Genomic DNA, 17,163 nt, shown 5'->3' with positions numbered 1-17,163 from the left:
TTTTAGGAATCATCTGTGTCAAGTATATTGTCAAAACATGAACTCATTGATCACTCAAACAATTTTTATTCCGAGCCAAAATATTTATACGTTTATGCTAAATAACATGTTCTTCAGCAGCTAATAATAACTGTCACGTGAAATACGGTCTGTTAATAAAATCTCAGGAAATATAACCGTATCACGTCTCAGAATGTTGTCGTGTAAAATAATTATTTTGGGGCGTAAACAATAAGTTTCTTCTTATTTATATAAAGATGTATGTTTGACTGTTTGTAATTTATGCCTCACTGCGCCATTCATCTCATCGCCATGATACCTTAGGACGTTGTTAAGTACAGAGTGCGGCGCGGGAACGTCCTTATTTCAAATAATGATAAAAAAGTTTTAAAGAAATCATGTCTTTTATATATACATAGCGGCAGATTTTAACATTTTTGTCATTGCTTTTTATAATGATATCTTGAAGGGTGGCCATCTTTCTACTTAATACATTGGGAAAGGCCCTAAAACTGGCGAACGCGCTGGCCACTCAAATTCACCCCTTAAAGAGATGCTTCACATGCTGGGTAGGAAAATTGCTATAGTGAGAAAGAAAGAATGGTAATCGAATATTTTTCTATTAGGAGAGGAGTACCTACCTAGTTACTAGTAAAAGGTACCTACAGATAAGCCACATCACAATCATGAAACAAATACTACTGCTTTACAGTCTGAAATTGTCTGATTGATTGCCGTTTACATTTATTTCAGAACGACTCATTACCAATTGGTAATAACTCGTGCATGACACTTGTCCGTCCTATGTCCGGTCTATTGCTACCATATATTTTAACGTCTTGTTAAAACTACGTTCATTACGCCTATTACAGATAATACTGATGGGGCATAGTTTTATGAGAATTCTCTAATGATTTGTAAATTTTATCAAATGACATTAAACATTATACGATTAAGCGCATTCCGTGCGTTCTTGGCGTATTTGTTGTATAAATCTCCACTTTGAATCTTAATGATTGTAATAACAGACGTGAAATTTGTGGAATGTGAAAATGTGTAGCAAAAAGTCGTTATTGTCGCTCGGTCTCACAAAGAGCGACGTGTAGGAGGGGTCAAACAACATTAATACTTATAAGATGTAGAACGAATGGAATTTTGTTTTATAATATACCAAAAGACTGTCACTGTAGCTCGGGACCAGGATAGAGCTACGGTATGCACTACTGGTCGTAAGAGGCGACTAAAGGGGGCTTTTGGGATTGATGGCGGCAAGAGTAGAAGGTGGTTGAACCCTTTGTGGTTCGACTCCGGCGGCACCACCGCCACACCTATTTCTACCTAATAACAGCAGTGTTAAGCGCTGCTGTGTTCCGGTTTAAAGGGTGTGGTAAGGAAGACAGACTTTTCCGAGGCGTTCCAGCTTAGTCCTCAGGGGTAGCGGCGCATCTGTGGCCGACCTCAGGTAGGAATATCTAATCCTATCTGGGGTTGATTACAGATGTCCATGGGCGGCAGTAGCCACTTACCATCAGGTGGACTGCATGCTCGTCTGCTACTCTTATATTATAAAAAAAAAGAGTAGAAGCACTCAATGCCCAGACGGCTACTCCAAGAAGGACGACATTATGTGCGGCCATATACTGTCCTAAACTTCAGGAGAGCCGAAGGGGCAATGCGCTAAGAAGACTCCGGTTGCGTTCTGTCGCAGATCCCGGAGATCTTTATGTTAGAAAATGGTCATGCGATCTAACTGGTGGTTACTGCTGCTCATGATTTGTAATCAATCCCACATAGGATTAGGGTCCTACGTGAGATCAATACATCGATCCCAGATGTCCCCCCTGAGGATTAAAAATGCCTCGTACCTACCTAATGCGTCTTCCTTAGTACACCTTTTTAACCAGAACATAGCAGCACTTAACACAGATGTAATGAGACATAATTTAGTGTGGAAATGCCGCTGGAGTTGAACCACCAAGGGTTCCACCTACAAATAAACATTTTGTTATTCAAAATCCAAATGATTTATCGACATAACTAAACGTAAATGATTGTTTACTTCGATGTTTACCTGTGTAAATCAATATTGTAATATTCTTGTCGCGTAGGTAATTTCTATAAATAACACTATTGATAGCGTAAACGGGGAGTGGACGAAAACATAGTGATAGATTGACATTGTGACTGATGACTTTACTGGTAATTAATTATGCGGCCTGATATAGCTCGGAGTAATTATTTATGGCGTTTATTTATGATTTTTAAAGGAAAATAAACCCAACAATCACGTAAACAAGCTAAAGGTACACTGGTAGTATTGGTAGCGTTGCTTTTGGATATTTAAAATATACGAGACACCGTTTAACAAAATATTTTTAAAATAATATAATTCTTTGGCGGTTACCGGCGAATATACCCTAACCAATGCAGTGCTGTATATGATTTATAGGCAATGGTTCCTCAATATCACGTATTTGAGATATATAACCGAACAGAAGGTGGTAGAAGCCTTTGTGGTTCGACTCCGGCGGCACCACCGCCACACTTATTTTTGCCTAATAACAGCAGTGTTAGGCGCTGCTGTGTTCCGTTTTGAAGGGTGTGGTAAGTGAGACATACTTTTCCGAGGCGTTCCAGCTTAGTCCTCAGGGGTAGCGGCGCATCTGTGACCTCAGGTAGGAATATCTAATCCTATCTGGGGTAAATTACAGATGTCCATGGGCGGAAGTAGCCACTTACCATCAGGTGGACTGCATGCACGTCTGCTACTCCTATATTATAAAAAAAATCTTAATATTTAATATTAGCACAGCATCAGTGATCGATTTCAAGTAACTTAGGACCGGACTATAATAGGATCAGTTATCAATTACCACTAAACATCAGATAGATTGCATACTCATTTGCTATTTCAATTTCATAAACAACAAAGCTTACTTATCGCTCATTCTTAAGATCTATTTTTACATTTATTTTATTTTTAACCTCTAGAGTTCGAAAAGCTTCGTAACCCTCACTATAATTTAATTGATTACCGAGTAATATATTACGATTATAAATAGATAATCGAACATTAAGTCAATGGATTATGCAATTTGTATTTATAGTACGAGAAATGTAGCGCGATGGCTACGTTAATGATATGGAATTTGGTACATTAACCACAATAGAATTTTTCTCGCCTGAGGCGAAGTCACGAGTACCTACCTGTGTAGGGTTGCCATGAATACGAATTGTCTTGGACAGTCCCAATTCAAAAATTATTGCCGGGAAATAATTTTAACAGGGTCTTATGTTCTGTAACTCCTACACTATTTATTTGAAGATTGATTACGTAACTTTGAAAAAATTAGGCATAATTATTAGAAAAAATTGTGGTTGCAAAACACTACATTGCAAGATTGTTTATTAAATTAACCCTGAAATTAAATTCAGTTACACAGTTAATAGTATGGTGTTACACCTAAATAGTTTTATCATGGCGCAAATCGACTCTACAAATAAAGTTTACGTTATTGTTATAATTTCTAGTAGTAACAAATAAAATATAACCTATTAGCATCGCACTTATGTACATTACCTTGTAAATATAACTAAATCAAGTAACAAACTAAATATCTATATCGAGATTATTAAATGAATTATAAAATCTTTTTTTTTTTACTTTTATAAGCGTCACAGTCTTAGTACTTAGTCTTAATGCTTTTTAATCTCCGTAGTAAAATTACTAATTACCATTTTAGTCGCTTTTAAAATCCATAAAAGTGACGCATACCTATTTAGTTTTTTAGTTAGTTAGTTTTCAGACCAGTCCGCCAACTAACCGAGATCTGGTGACCCTACGTTAGATGGTATGCTGGTCAGTACGCAACGCATAGAATAGATCATTCAACACATACATACAAACATACCTCTTCGAATGGTCACGCAGTACAACGGAACAGGAACTTGTTATTATGTATCGTAAGGTTTTTAGTGCTGTTATGGAATTTATACGATACGATGTACATTAACATTGCCCAGGATATGACGTATGCAATTATGCATGTGAAACTTAAAGTTATTGAAAGATAATAGCATTAATAACTGATAGCGTGTGATTTTCAGCATTCCATTGTCGATATCCGGGTTCGAATCCCAGATAAGTCGGTTCGTGCTTTGTAATTAAATATACGTTTGTTTGAATTTAAAACACAACATACTCGTGCTTATAAATATGTACTTGAGATTCCCCCAAAATGTTGCGAATATAACATTTAATTTTAAGAGAATACATGTCTCGTAGTAGGACAAAAACAATACCTATAACAATATAAATAAACTCATGCATATTAATATTTTACACAGGTAGAGTACCTATCTGTATTATTTTACTTGCTTCAAATTAAATTTAACATTACAGATAATAAACGGATAATTATTATTTAGCTAAGTTATAAAATGTTAATAAAAATATAAATAAATATAAATAATTTTGTTGTATCAAAGTTTTAATATTAACGTTTCATCAGCTTCAAATACAATTTTATCACAATTATGCATTTTTAAAGGTATTAAATTTTTTATACTCTAATATTGTACAAAGTAAGTATGTTATTAATATGAAACTTTAATACATCACAAAAGAAATAATTTATTTTATTACGAAACTTTATTCTGTTTACTATTTTGTGTTCTTAACCACCTACTCGTATTTAGTAATTCCTAAATAAGACTAACTTGTATACCTACATTAAATCATATATTCATTCAGTTATTCATGTTTAACTCTGTTTCGTGGCCATAATTAACCGAATGTGAATTTGATGCAGCAAAAACACTTCCTTTGTTTTCAAATAAGAAAAAACTCACATAACATACACGTTCACACACTGTAGGTATTAAAATGTATCACCTGCAAGTACCAAAAAAGAAAGTCACATGGAACTCCGGCATTCCTTGCGTTAAAAATAATAACATATTTCGGTTAATGTTTCCATTGCTTGATAGTGGTTTTTAAAGTGAGGATTTAAGGTCGGTTTTAGTGGTATGAACGATTTTAGGATTCCGTACAGAAAGGGTGAAAACGGATCCCTATATTAAGTCTCAGCTGTCTGTCCGTCTGTTACAATAATCTATCTCCTGAACCTTGACATATTTAACTGAGTGTTCATTACTAGGACATTCTATAACAAAAATACTAAAAATGGAAAAAATATTACAAAAGCGGCGGGGCGGCATCCCCAATACAACAAACTGGTATTGTCGGCGTTTTTCGGTTTATCTATTGAACCATAAAAGGTGTGTACCTAAATGTTCACAATATAATTGCTATGTTAACAAATAAAAGGTGTGTACCTAAATGTTCACAATATAATTGCTATGTTAACAAATAAAAGGTGTGTACCTAAATGTTCACAATATAATTGCTATGTTAACAATTTGAAATCGATATTTTTGTTTTTAATGTAAATATTTCACCGAAACGGACAAATATCCCTTATCTCTAACGGTGGGTTCATATAATTAAATGTTTCATAACGGTACGGAACCCCATGTTCGACTTTAACGCGCGCTTGGATTTTTTTGTTTGAAATGCGTACATTTAGGGTGCGTTCTTTAGAACCGCCACCCCTCCTGTGACGCACGTGGCCCGGGGTCGAGAACTCGAGACCGAGGGGAGCACAGCAGATGTTCAGTTACCCAAACTTACACAAATACGACGGTCGGAGCGTTCCGGGGCAATCTTTTATGTGAAATAAAACAGAATTGCCAACGACTTTTTACAGATGTGTAATCGTAACGTATTGTATATAATAGGTACGTACTGCAAAAACTAATCACAAAGGGAGTATTTGTGCAGATTTGCTCAAGTAAAAAAATCTACTAATACTGACTGACAGATAATGATTAGCGTAAATCAGCGGGTTTAGAAACAAGAATTTTTGTATAGATATTCTGTTACATTAGTACGTACCTAGTGCTTAAAGAATTCTGGCAACATAGTCCTATTAGGAATCGTGACATAAGCTTGTATTATTATAAACCGATGAATTTTAAAACAAATATGAGTTATTTCAGCTTTTGTAAATTAAATATTCATAATTATTATCTTTCATTATCTGCAACAACAGTTTTGATTTGAATGACCGATTAAATTTCAGTTTTATCAACCGAAACAAGACAATAGGGGTTGTAAAGTAAAATACTGGTAGATTGTATACTATGTAACATAACTACCTACTTGGCAGATAATTTTTAATGTACGCTAGTGATGTTATCTCTAGTAATAACTTCGTGACGGTCGTCAAGCTCAAAATTATCTATACAATAAATAATATGCACTTAGCATTATTATATTGTACAAGAACAAAATTTATATTACTTTTGCGCGCATAGTAAAATTAAGATGTCTGTATATTTCTAACAATAATTCATAATAGTAGATTTTTATAATAGCCCAAAATACGTCTTCATATTTTCAATATATTGATCCGGATTGTAATAATCATGTATTTTTTTAAACAGAATAAATGTTAATACAACTATTAATAGGCTTACATTTGCAATCTGAGCACATTTTCTATGTACGTGTAGCCCTTTATGGTGAATCTAAAATACTTTTTTCACGCTTAAATATTCGCAAATCGAAATACCTATGCTACATTATGTAGGGATAAACAGACTGAAAATGCTAAAAATGTTCTAAGTAACAATAAAGCACAAGCACTAACAGGCAATATTTAAGTGAAACCTGGTGTCAAAGCTAGTTAACGATATTTATGACCAACACGATATTCTATGGAAATAAGGATTGCATGGGCAGTTGTTTAGTTCGTGAAATCTATGTCATCGCGGCCTCGGTATTGTTAGACATGAATTTTATGTCTATTTGCAGCCAATGTAGTTGATGTTTTACAGGTTTCATCATCATCAACCCATAACTGTTCTACTGCTGGGCACGGGTCTCCTCGCAGAATTAGGATTAGGCCATAGTCCACCGCGCTGGCAAAGTGCGTATTGGTAGACTTCACATAGGCACCTTTAAAAAGGTTTCGTCTTTAAGATTTTATGTCCATTTACAGCCAATGTATTTGATGTTTTAATTCGTTACACGTTTGGTCCTACTACATTAGATAAACATTATTGCCAAGGTGAAGTATTCTATAATAATGTTTGGCAACAATAGAGTATTTCGGCCGCTAAATAACTGAAGTTTAAAAGAAACTGTTTTCTTGGCATTGTTAGTTATGCAGACAGGTAACTTTTTAGGAATTTGGCGATCATTTTATTATTTCGTAGAGTTAGTTGGTAATACCGGAGATGGGGTAAATGGTATAATTGAAATTGTACACTATTATGGGAATATCTTTTTATAATTGGCGATATCAGACACTACGTCATGATAATAATGTATCTATATTTTCTATTTGTGGCCAAGTTAGTACAATTTATTAATATTCTATGCCTATATTCTAATAATCCCTAGGAATCATTTCAATTTTACATTTTCTATTAAGCATAAATTGTCAAATTTCGATACTTCGGTAGACCAATCATTGGATAAATCGATTAATTATTATTTATTAATAATCGTAAATCGATCAGTTAACCTAGCTCCGATATTACGCCAAGCAAAATTAAATTCACATTTGAAACCAGTCCTTTTCAAGTGAAACATGTAACACGATGTACGGGGTCATATTGGGTAATCGCGAGTATTATCGAGCTCTTATCACCGTATGGGAGGCCATGCGTGTGTGGGAATAGGTTTATAGTACAGCCGCCAACTGCATCGCATTCCGCGGGACAGTCCCGTGATAAGTCAGTATCAGTATTTGCAATATACTAAGTATGCACTCAGGAATGTACTTATCATATCCCAAAATGGACTTAATATTGTATAATCACCTTATCTATTAAAGGCGTGCTAAGATTAGAAAGTAGATTCTTTATAGGATGTAACATGTGGTTATAATAACGTTTCGCCCATATTCCTTTTTTTTAATTGATAAATATGAATTGTAATCTGTAAATGCAATTGTACAAAATTTACGGAGTTCATAATTAAGAATTTTGACCATATAACTAAGTAATATATCTACTTAATCGAACAAGGAGTTCAATTAAGTAGATATACAATATCATCAATATCTGTTAGAAAAATAACGAAATACACACTCAGTGTACTTTGACGTAGGTAGAAGGAATGCGGGTACGAACTTTACATACCCATATGTGTACAAATACACTTAGCATAGGATTGTATGTAGGTATATTTTGATAAAACAATATGCCGTTTTGATGGATATTTGGACAAAACCAACGTATTGGACTATGACCTTAATCCTTAAGAAGGGACTGACCTACAGTGGGATAGCAATGTGTTGATAATGGTCGCTATTTTATTTATATACCTCGTGTCTTTAATTCTAGCATAAAACGGCGTTGTCCCGCATTGAGAGTGTAACAGTTGGCAGCCTTAGTTAGTACCGCGCGTATCGGTCGCATTCCACACTATTATGCTCGAAATTCCTTGCCATGCCCGCCGTACTGCGATGTTCGTAGCGGCAAATTTTTTTGCGAGCGCGTTCACAAATCAAACCGGTAGGTAGGTACTTATACATACTTGTTACTCTATGCCATTGCAATGCTGATGAGCGATTCTCGCACGTAATTACCTACGTAAGGAACATGTTAAGAAAATATTTCGACGTTTTCACGTTCATTGACTTGCACGAAATTTTTTCGTGTTTGTTATACAAAACATTACGCCGTCCAATATGTGTAGCTTGTAGGGCAAATTAATTCGTTACAACGAAAACATACCTTTCTAACTGTTTACAATAGCGCATAAAATAAAAAATAATAAAACAATACTTACAATGTTTTCCCACGTTGTCACTGCGACTGTAGTTTATAACGCTTCACCATATGACGATAAACTTATCAACAACACGATGAGTACTAAACTAAGTTAATAAATATTTCACGACTTTAACTTACATACGTAAACTTCATAACAGGGCTACAAAACCGGCGAAGAACGAAAATCAATAAGAAACGATTCGCAAAAACTCCGCAAGTAAGCAAGCTATCGTGGAACGAACACGACTTGTCAGAAATTCCTACGTCGTAGAATAATAGCTTGAGATCTACCGTTTAATATCCATTGTCCGTCAAAATGCACTGTTGTATTATTTGTTGTTATTTCATTAAATCCAACTATCGCGCCACGACTCTGTTGACGAAATAGTAGCGTTTGACATTTGAGCCGAGCCCACTGCGATTGGAATGCGCGGAATGTCAAATATTTTCAGTGCTGCCATCTATGCGAAGGAATCTCGGTTATTATGAAGGCGGCATACTGGATTATTTACGACGATATCTAATAAATTATTGTAAACGAAAACGAAGTTTTAATGAACAATCGTGTGTTTTCTGCGTCCAAAATTATCGTTAAGTGTAATCAACGCGTAATTTCAAGGTAAATCGCGTTAGAATAATATGAAAGTGAGACGGAGCGGTCGTGGGGCATTGGAATGCGCCTAAGTTAATGCCGCCGTCGACGAGAGACTTCACTGGCGCAGGCGTGATGGTAGGCCGCGTCTGCTACAGGGTTATCGACACATGGCATGCCGTGGAGGCGAAAAGTAGGGTCGCCACTCAACCACAGTAAAGTAACACTCAGTAGCTTAACTCTGCTTTACACGTTGTATTTAATGTTCGTATTATTTTTATTAGCAATTGTAACGATTGTAAACAGTAGAAAGGTAACCAATAACATAACAATTTATTTAAAATAATGCATAGTACTTTTTTACGGAATTCTCATACGGTTAAACATCTAATTAGTATTTGCTGTGTACTCGGTGCTAGCTGTGCATGCACTGTAGCGTAACAGGCTCGAATTGTCTCGGTTCGTTACTTTAGTTAAGAACTTTTTAAGATAGTCATTAACTACGTGCACTATTCATTAAAATCCATTAATTTTGTTCATATTCGTTGCATAGCGCAAAGAGAAGCAACTGAACCGAAGAAACGAAGCAAGTTTATAGGAATGTCATCGAAGAGCGCCATCTACAGGAATATTACTAACCTTTAGTATACGGAACTTACACAAGATGGCGCTTTCTCGTATAACAAAAAATATTGCAACGAACACTTGTGAATGTTTTTTGCAATTTCGTTTAAATTTTTGGTCTGAGTACCTAATAACCTATTATTTATATATGCAATAAAATAACTATAAACGCCTGAAAAATATGAAGACCATTTCTGCAGGTGATAGAAATGGCTAACATACTACAGCAGATATTTGGTCTAGTATTGGTCTGGTTCTTTAAAAAAAGGAATTGACACAACAATTATTGAGAAATACGTAATTATCCGTATCTCACGGTCCATATTTGAACTTGTAAGCTTCGTGACGATGAATGATATTAGTTATTTTCAGATTAAGATTATATTCAAGGGCTGATCAAAGTGCCTTGGTGATATACCTAGATGTCACAAAATAAAGGTTTCTATGAAATATAAAAACTCCAAATAATGACACAATATTTATTTTCCTAATACAACATTTTGTAAACATTAGAAATAAAACAACCCACATTATAACAAAATGGAATAAGCGACACTTATAAACTCTAAACAATTTAATAAGTCATTCTGGTCTAAAACTAACATCAGTGACTTACAAAGCACTTTGGATAATTCGTGTCCATAATTAACATTTAATACAATTATTAATTAATATAATAATAAGCGTTTACCAACTCGTAGCGTGGGTCAAATTGTAGGAACCTGATAAGAAATATGCAGCAAATTAAACATAAACTGCAGGCCAGGTAGAAGACACGTCGGGCGAATGACATAGGGCATAGATTATACAAGCAAGAAAAGTCTTTTGTCAAGTGGGTTGTCATATCCGCGCTCTGTTTATCCCCAACGTATTTTCTGCCTGACCGCCGCGTACGAGAAATTAACAATTTTAATAATTTACCGATATTACTTAGGAATGTAACGGAGCCGTTCATAAACATCAAAGACTTAGATTTGTCACTAGGGTTTCCTTTCTAAGAAATAACCATGTCAGGCATGCAGTAGGTACAGACTATGCTAAAAAATGTCCTAAAAAAAATCATGCCTTGTATGCACAATGCACATACCCATATCTCGCGTAGAGTTGGTAAATTACCTACATTCAAATGCAACAAGTATGTACGTAATATAAACAGTAAAATAATTTTAATAACATATTTTATGCCTACATATTAAAGGTATGTAGCGTCGTTTAGTACTATCTACAAACATTTTTTTTACTAAAGAAATTATCATTTAATAATAAACAAATTTATAAATGTAAATATTGGTACAATGGCAAATATACATATACCTAATTATAATATTTAGATACAAATTTTATCTTGTATTAGTTAAGTAGCTGTTATATACTAGGTAATATGAAAGACCCCTTTAAAATATATAATTGCAATACTCTTTAATAATACATAGGTACCAAATTAATTTTGGTATTCAGTTTTTTATTATATTGACGATTTATTATCGTCCTTTATTTATAATACTCTATTTGCTTATTGGTTATCCATATTATTAAGCAGTGTTGTATGTATTTGCACATAAATTCATAATATTATTAAAACATAACATAATTATACGAATACAGGTAATTTTCTCGAACGACGAGGGCGAGAGAATCTTATGCTGTTATATTATGGAGTTCCCGGAATTTTGACATGTATTAGTGGCAGGGAAGTAAGGGGAGGGAGCCCTTATACACGCGAAAAACATTTTTACATCTGCTGCTGGACTATACCTATAATACTGTTAAAATAATATTCGATTTTGAAATCATTTATTTATTATAGGCACATTTTCAAATAATGTAAAAACCATAATGCCACTCGTGTTCCAGAAATTACGTTGTAACTTTTTGTACGTTTTAAATGAAATTTAATATAAATGCGTAGTCTTAATACTAATATTTTTAAACAATCAAGAAATAATTTGATGATAATAAATGTACTTAAATGAAGACACCATACCTATTCTTCCGATATTTGTGGAACATTTTAGATAAAATACAATAACTAATTTTAATTCCTAATATAAATACTATCTTACAAGCAAGGTGTTATTATATCATAGGTAAGTATACAAATATTTATATATTCATAATTTATACTTAAAACTTCAAGGGGACGGTTTTAACATGTTAAATAAAAAATATGGTAGATATAGATAATATTCAAGTTAAGTAAATATTTAAATTTTAGGATTTTAGGAATAGGAGAAAGTTATGGAAATAATCGATTAGATAAGGTAATTTATAATAAAAATATACAATTCTAATATAGTGATACATAGATACTAAATTTATAGCTTAAGATCCAACAGGGTGATTTTTACGTCTAATACATTTGAAATAAAAATATATATATTTTAACAGAGGGATGTAGTTTTACGTCAAGGTTCTTATTGTTTGTAAGTGCGTACCAACTTTTTTAAATTACGAAGCATGTTAAAACAATTTGTAGAATTTAAATATAATCGTAAGTAAGCCTTTCTTATTAGGTAGACACATCTATAATAATAAATAATAAGGTACATACCATAAAAAAAATCAAAAGCAAGTAGGCGTAAAAATTACACGGGTGGATCTCGTACCTACTAAATCCCTAGATAGACATCTAGGTATGTACCTAAGTACATAGGTACTCTAAAGTACCTAGTATGTGGGACTCTGTACATTATTAATTTTCTATCGCCCACTCTTTGCAAGTTTCATAATGATGAGTATGAGCAAGCATTTGCTCAAATTTAATGAGGGTGAAGAAAATACTCAACTCTTGTGCTGCAGATTTATCCTAGAACAAAATATGTAGTTATGTAGATACCGAATGTACCAATGCATGTCGATAATGTTGTTACTGCGTTTTTGACTTTTGCAAATAGGTGACAGGTACACGGTAATACTTTCGACTTTATATTTTACTTTGTAATGGCCTTTTCTCGCATATCTATTGAGTCAACTTTGAGAATATTCGGTATCTTCATCGAATAATAAAAATAATCTATATAAGCCGACAAAATTATCGATTGCAGAATTATCGAATCCATTTAAATGATTCGCATGTTCTGTATATGATTCTCAATATAAATAATTTAAGAAAACCTTTTTTTTAAACCAAATAAGGAAGATATTAAAATCAAATGGTGTTTAAGTAAGCCACATGAATGAAACATACAAAAGTATTTTTAAAGAACTTTAGTGGGTACCTAAATCCGATTACCATAATTCTGAAATGGCGTAAATTCGCATAAATTGAGTGAAGTTTACATTTCACGAAATTCCACTCAGTTTTGATCGGATTACTAAACAAAAATGCAAAATGCATCTGCTCCTATTATTTCCAAAATAGAAGGCCTACCTGAAGCCGATCGCAAATATTATACTATCCCTGAGAATAAGGTTCTTTTTAGGGTTGCCACACTTGCCACCTGTATTTTGAGTACCTTAAAGGTATATAGTACTGAACTATATTTTAGTCAATTGTACTACATATTATAGAAAAAAAATAACTTCGAAAAATACTACATTTCCATCGTTTGAAATATAGGTATTTGTCCGTCCGAAAGTGCCATACTTTTGTAAGAAATACTTTTTTTAAAGATGGCAATGCTATCTCTATTTTTCATACAAGAGTAGTTAAAAATGAGTGACTAGTACGTAGATTTTATTATTTAACATAATCCATTCAAACGTTCAAACACAGTCATGACATTGAGCTAAGAAATAAACACTAAGACATAAAATTAGCACTTTTACCACAACTAGATAAACAACATATAAGTTTGTAATGATATCATGTTTTACATAAGTCCATAATAGTTATTACGTTTACTTATATTTACAATTCCCGAAGGAAGTTCTCAATTCCCTTTAACAACTTTTTAATAACCTTTTTCTTCCTGCCCCTTAAAATCAACATAAAGTTTTATATTATATTACATTGGTGCATTTTTATATATTTTTTTCATTTTTAATTACATCTGCATACCTACTTACATAAATAATACTAACAGGGTTGCTAGATAGCGAACAAGACCCGTTTATTACGGATTTATGACATTACTGTTTTATTACCCACTGTTTCTAGACAAATACCATGTTTAAAGGTATGATTATGAAAACCATAATTTACTATTTTTTACAAACACGTTTACGATTAAACTTAATTTTCGGGAAACGATTAACATAGATCTAGCAACCCATCTATTGTAAGAAGGGTTGCCAACTTATTAAGCATGTCCATAATATTTGCTTGAGAAAAAGCTTTTAGAAAAATATAATACCGTTGAAAGTGTATTTTGCATGTTTCTTTAACAATACATCGAAAGAAAGAAAAATGTGAGTATTATACAAGTCTGCATATATGTTATAGTATAGTTGGCAACCCTAACTACAACAACTGGTTTTTTTTTTGACTTCTATCTACATCAATATAGGTTTACTAACTTAAATGGGACCTTCCAAAACTTCTCATAAGCTGTGTTTCCATACAAACCTAAAATATGGGTACTTCTACAACATACACGATTAATAATATAATATTGATTAAAAATCAAACGTGCTAGTTTTAAATCTACTATTTATCATAAGAATGCGTTCAACATCAAATTACAATAATTTGCATATTTATGTACTTATTAAGTCCTACAGACTCATAAACATAAACGCTAAATATTGCATAACGTGTTTTCTAATAACACCGTCAGCATAAAATATATCTACGTAAGTATATGTTATTTATAACAAACAATGTACAATAATTTTTGTCTGCCTATTTTTTTTCATACATAAAGTATGTTCGACACCACCTTAAGGCATCTACGCACTTCTTCCTAAAAACATTGTAATTGTAAGCAGGTTAAAACTGTACAAAACTAAAATTAAAAAATACGTTACAAATATTTATTTCAAATCAAATAATATTTTTAACATTAATAGATACTCGTTTTAGTTTAGGAGACCGTCTAGAGCAGGAGTCGGCAATCCGCGGCTTTTCCTGAGGCATATCTTCTTATATATAAAATTCTCGTGTCACAATGTTCGTTACCGTACTCCTCCGAAAAGGCTTTACCGATTTTCACCAAATTTTATATGCATATTCAGTAGGTCTGAGAATTTTTCCAGACCTACTGAATATGCATATAAAATTTGAGACACGTTTTCCCTAAAAAGGATGCTGACTGCAGCTCTAGAGCTTCCGAGGTCTTGTAAGGGCCACTTCGACGTGATCCTTCGACGTGAATTGTTTCTACTGGACGTAAACAAAGGTAAATCGTCCGAAGTATAAATACGAATGAAAATCTGGTTTCGTCAACTTCTTTCTTTACAAATCCGTCTTGTTGTCTGTAAATCGTTTTGATGTTGACGGCCTTTTTTTGTAGATCATCTGTCTTCGCACATTTAGGGCTAGTAAGTACAAAATATTATATAATCTGTGACATTTCCATGTCACAGATAATATAATATTTATAGATATTATACTTTGATTTTTTATTTTATGTCAATTATTTTTTTATACGTTGGTTGTGTTTTAAGCATAGACACACGTTTTTTTTTAGTATTTACCATAAATATTTTATTTATATTTTTAAAAGGATTTGCCCACCGGAGGTAGTTTAGAAAATGCCAGCAACATACACGCAACCGCTCATTCTTTACATTCAGTCGAATAAATTCGCGAAATATATGAAAAGAATATTTCATACGACTTTATTTAAAAAACGTCGAATAAATCACCACCATTCCAATACCAAAAGTTGAAATATACTACATACCCTGTTTGGACACCTCCGGTGTACACATAAATTAGTCTTTCCAATCTTTTTCTTAGAGACATAATGGATATATGGAATGGATTTCATTCTTAGCACAGACTACTACTATATTTTCAAAACTATAAAAACAGAAAATATTAAACTTTCTATGACTACAAAACAATTTTATCTGATCAAGCGTAGCGATTTCAAATATTTTTAAATTATATCGTCCTATTATATTATAATATAAATTGACGCAGATTATCTGTTGGAAACCACTGACTGGAATTGTTGATGTAAATATTTTTCCTATGGTTATAAATCAATAAACCAGACAAAATGTTTCAAGGAAATGTAAATTTTAATAATAACTATAATTAATATAACATTTACTACGTATGAATATTAAAAATAATTGCGTTTAATCATATATTTATAATCTACATCATTATTAGTTTCACATCTCTTTCGTTATTATTTTACATACAGTGCCAGGAATAATGTATAAATATGGAATTATTGTGGAGTACGACACATTAACATCGATACATTTTATTACTTTAACCGTTAAACTAGGGAAACTGTTTAGTCCAAGTAGTTTTGCTTGAAATAAAATTATATTTTTAACAGTTGATTACTGGGATAAAATACTTGAATGAGCTAATACAAGTACGAAATAATGCTGACAGAAATTTTGTTGGCATAATGTAGTAAAGGATTTGGCAGAATGTTCCTATCGACCATAGCCGCATAGACGCGTGATCTAAAACTATAAAAAAGGCGCGAAAAAAGCCAAAGTTGCAATACTTTTCTTAATTTTATTATCTGCTTTGCCATGCTGAATTTACAGTGAATTGATGAAATTTTATTCGAAACGAATGTGACAATAATAATAATAATATATTTTTTTGAGATATTTGAACTTTTTGTACCAAAGACGACATTCAGCGTTCTTGCACGCCGTTAACTCGTAAGTATTATTTGTTTATTGTAGGAGATAAAACCGATTTTTATTAAGAAAATGAACATTTATATAGGTTTTGGTAGTTATCAAGTACTTATATACGTTTGTTTAGTACATTAAGTACAATTATTAATAATAACTTCATTAAAATGATAAAGAAATTGGGCTTGGATATTTCTGCAGTCGGCTTTAATATTAATAGAGCACATTTAATTATTTATGAATTTATTTATTTAGAATTGCGTGATGTAAAAAAATAAACGTTATTAGACAATTCGCTCACTTATCTACTTAATAATATCTACCTTCTATCATTAATAGGAGGTTCCTATTAGTGATCGAAGGTATCTACTTATATGAAGGTAACG

General features: G+C 32.8%; 1 protein-coding gene across 1 annotated transcript in view; it reads right to left on the bottom strand.

Annotated features, from left to right (window-relative positions):
* The window catches only part of Tgi (Tondu-domain-containing Growth Inhibitor), a 51,881-nt gene extending 42,297 nt beyond the window's left edge, over positions 1 to 9,584 (bottom strand). Inside the window, exon 1 of the mRNA XM_073084323.1 lies at positions 8,864 to 9,584. The gene's annotated coding sequence lies outside the window, so the exon portion shown is untranslated. The remainder of the gene's footprint in view (positions 1 to 8,863) is intronic.
* Positions 9,585 to 17,163: the final 7,579 nt, after the last annotated feature.

This window comes from Epargyreus clarus, unplaced genomic scaffold (assembly GCF_041222505.1).
Source record: "Epargyreus clarus isolate Ecla_fem2 unplaced genomic scaffold, WU_Ecla_fem_2.2 ptg000021l, whole genome shotgun sequence".
In the NCBI taxonomy this organism is placed as follows: Eukaryota; Metazoa; Arthropoda; class Insecta; order Lepidoptera; family Hesperiidae; genus Epargyreus; species Epargyreus clarus.
The sequence above is the reverse complement of the archived record's forward strand: the minus strand, read 5'-3'. Positions and strand labels throughout refer to the sequence as shown.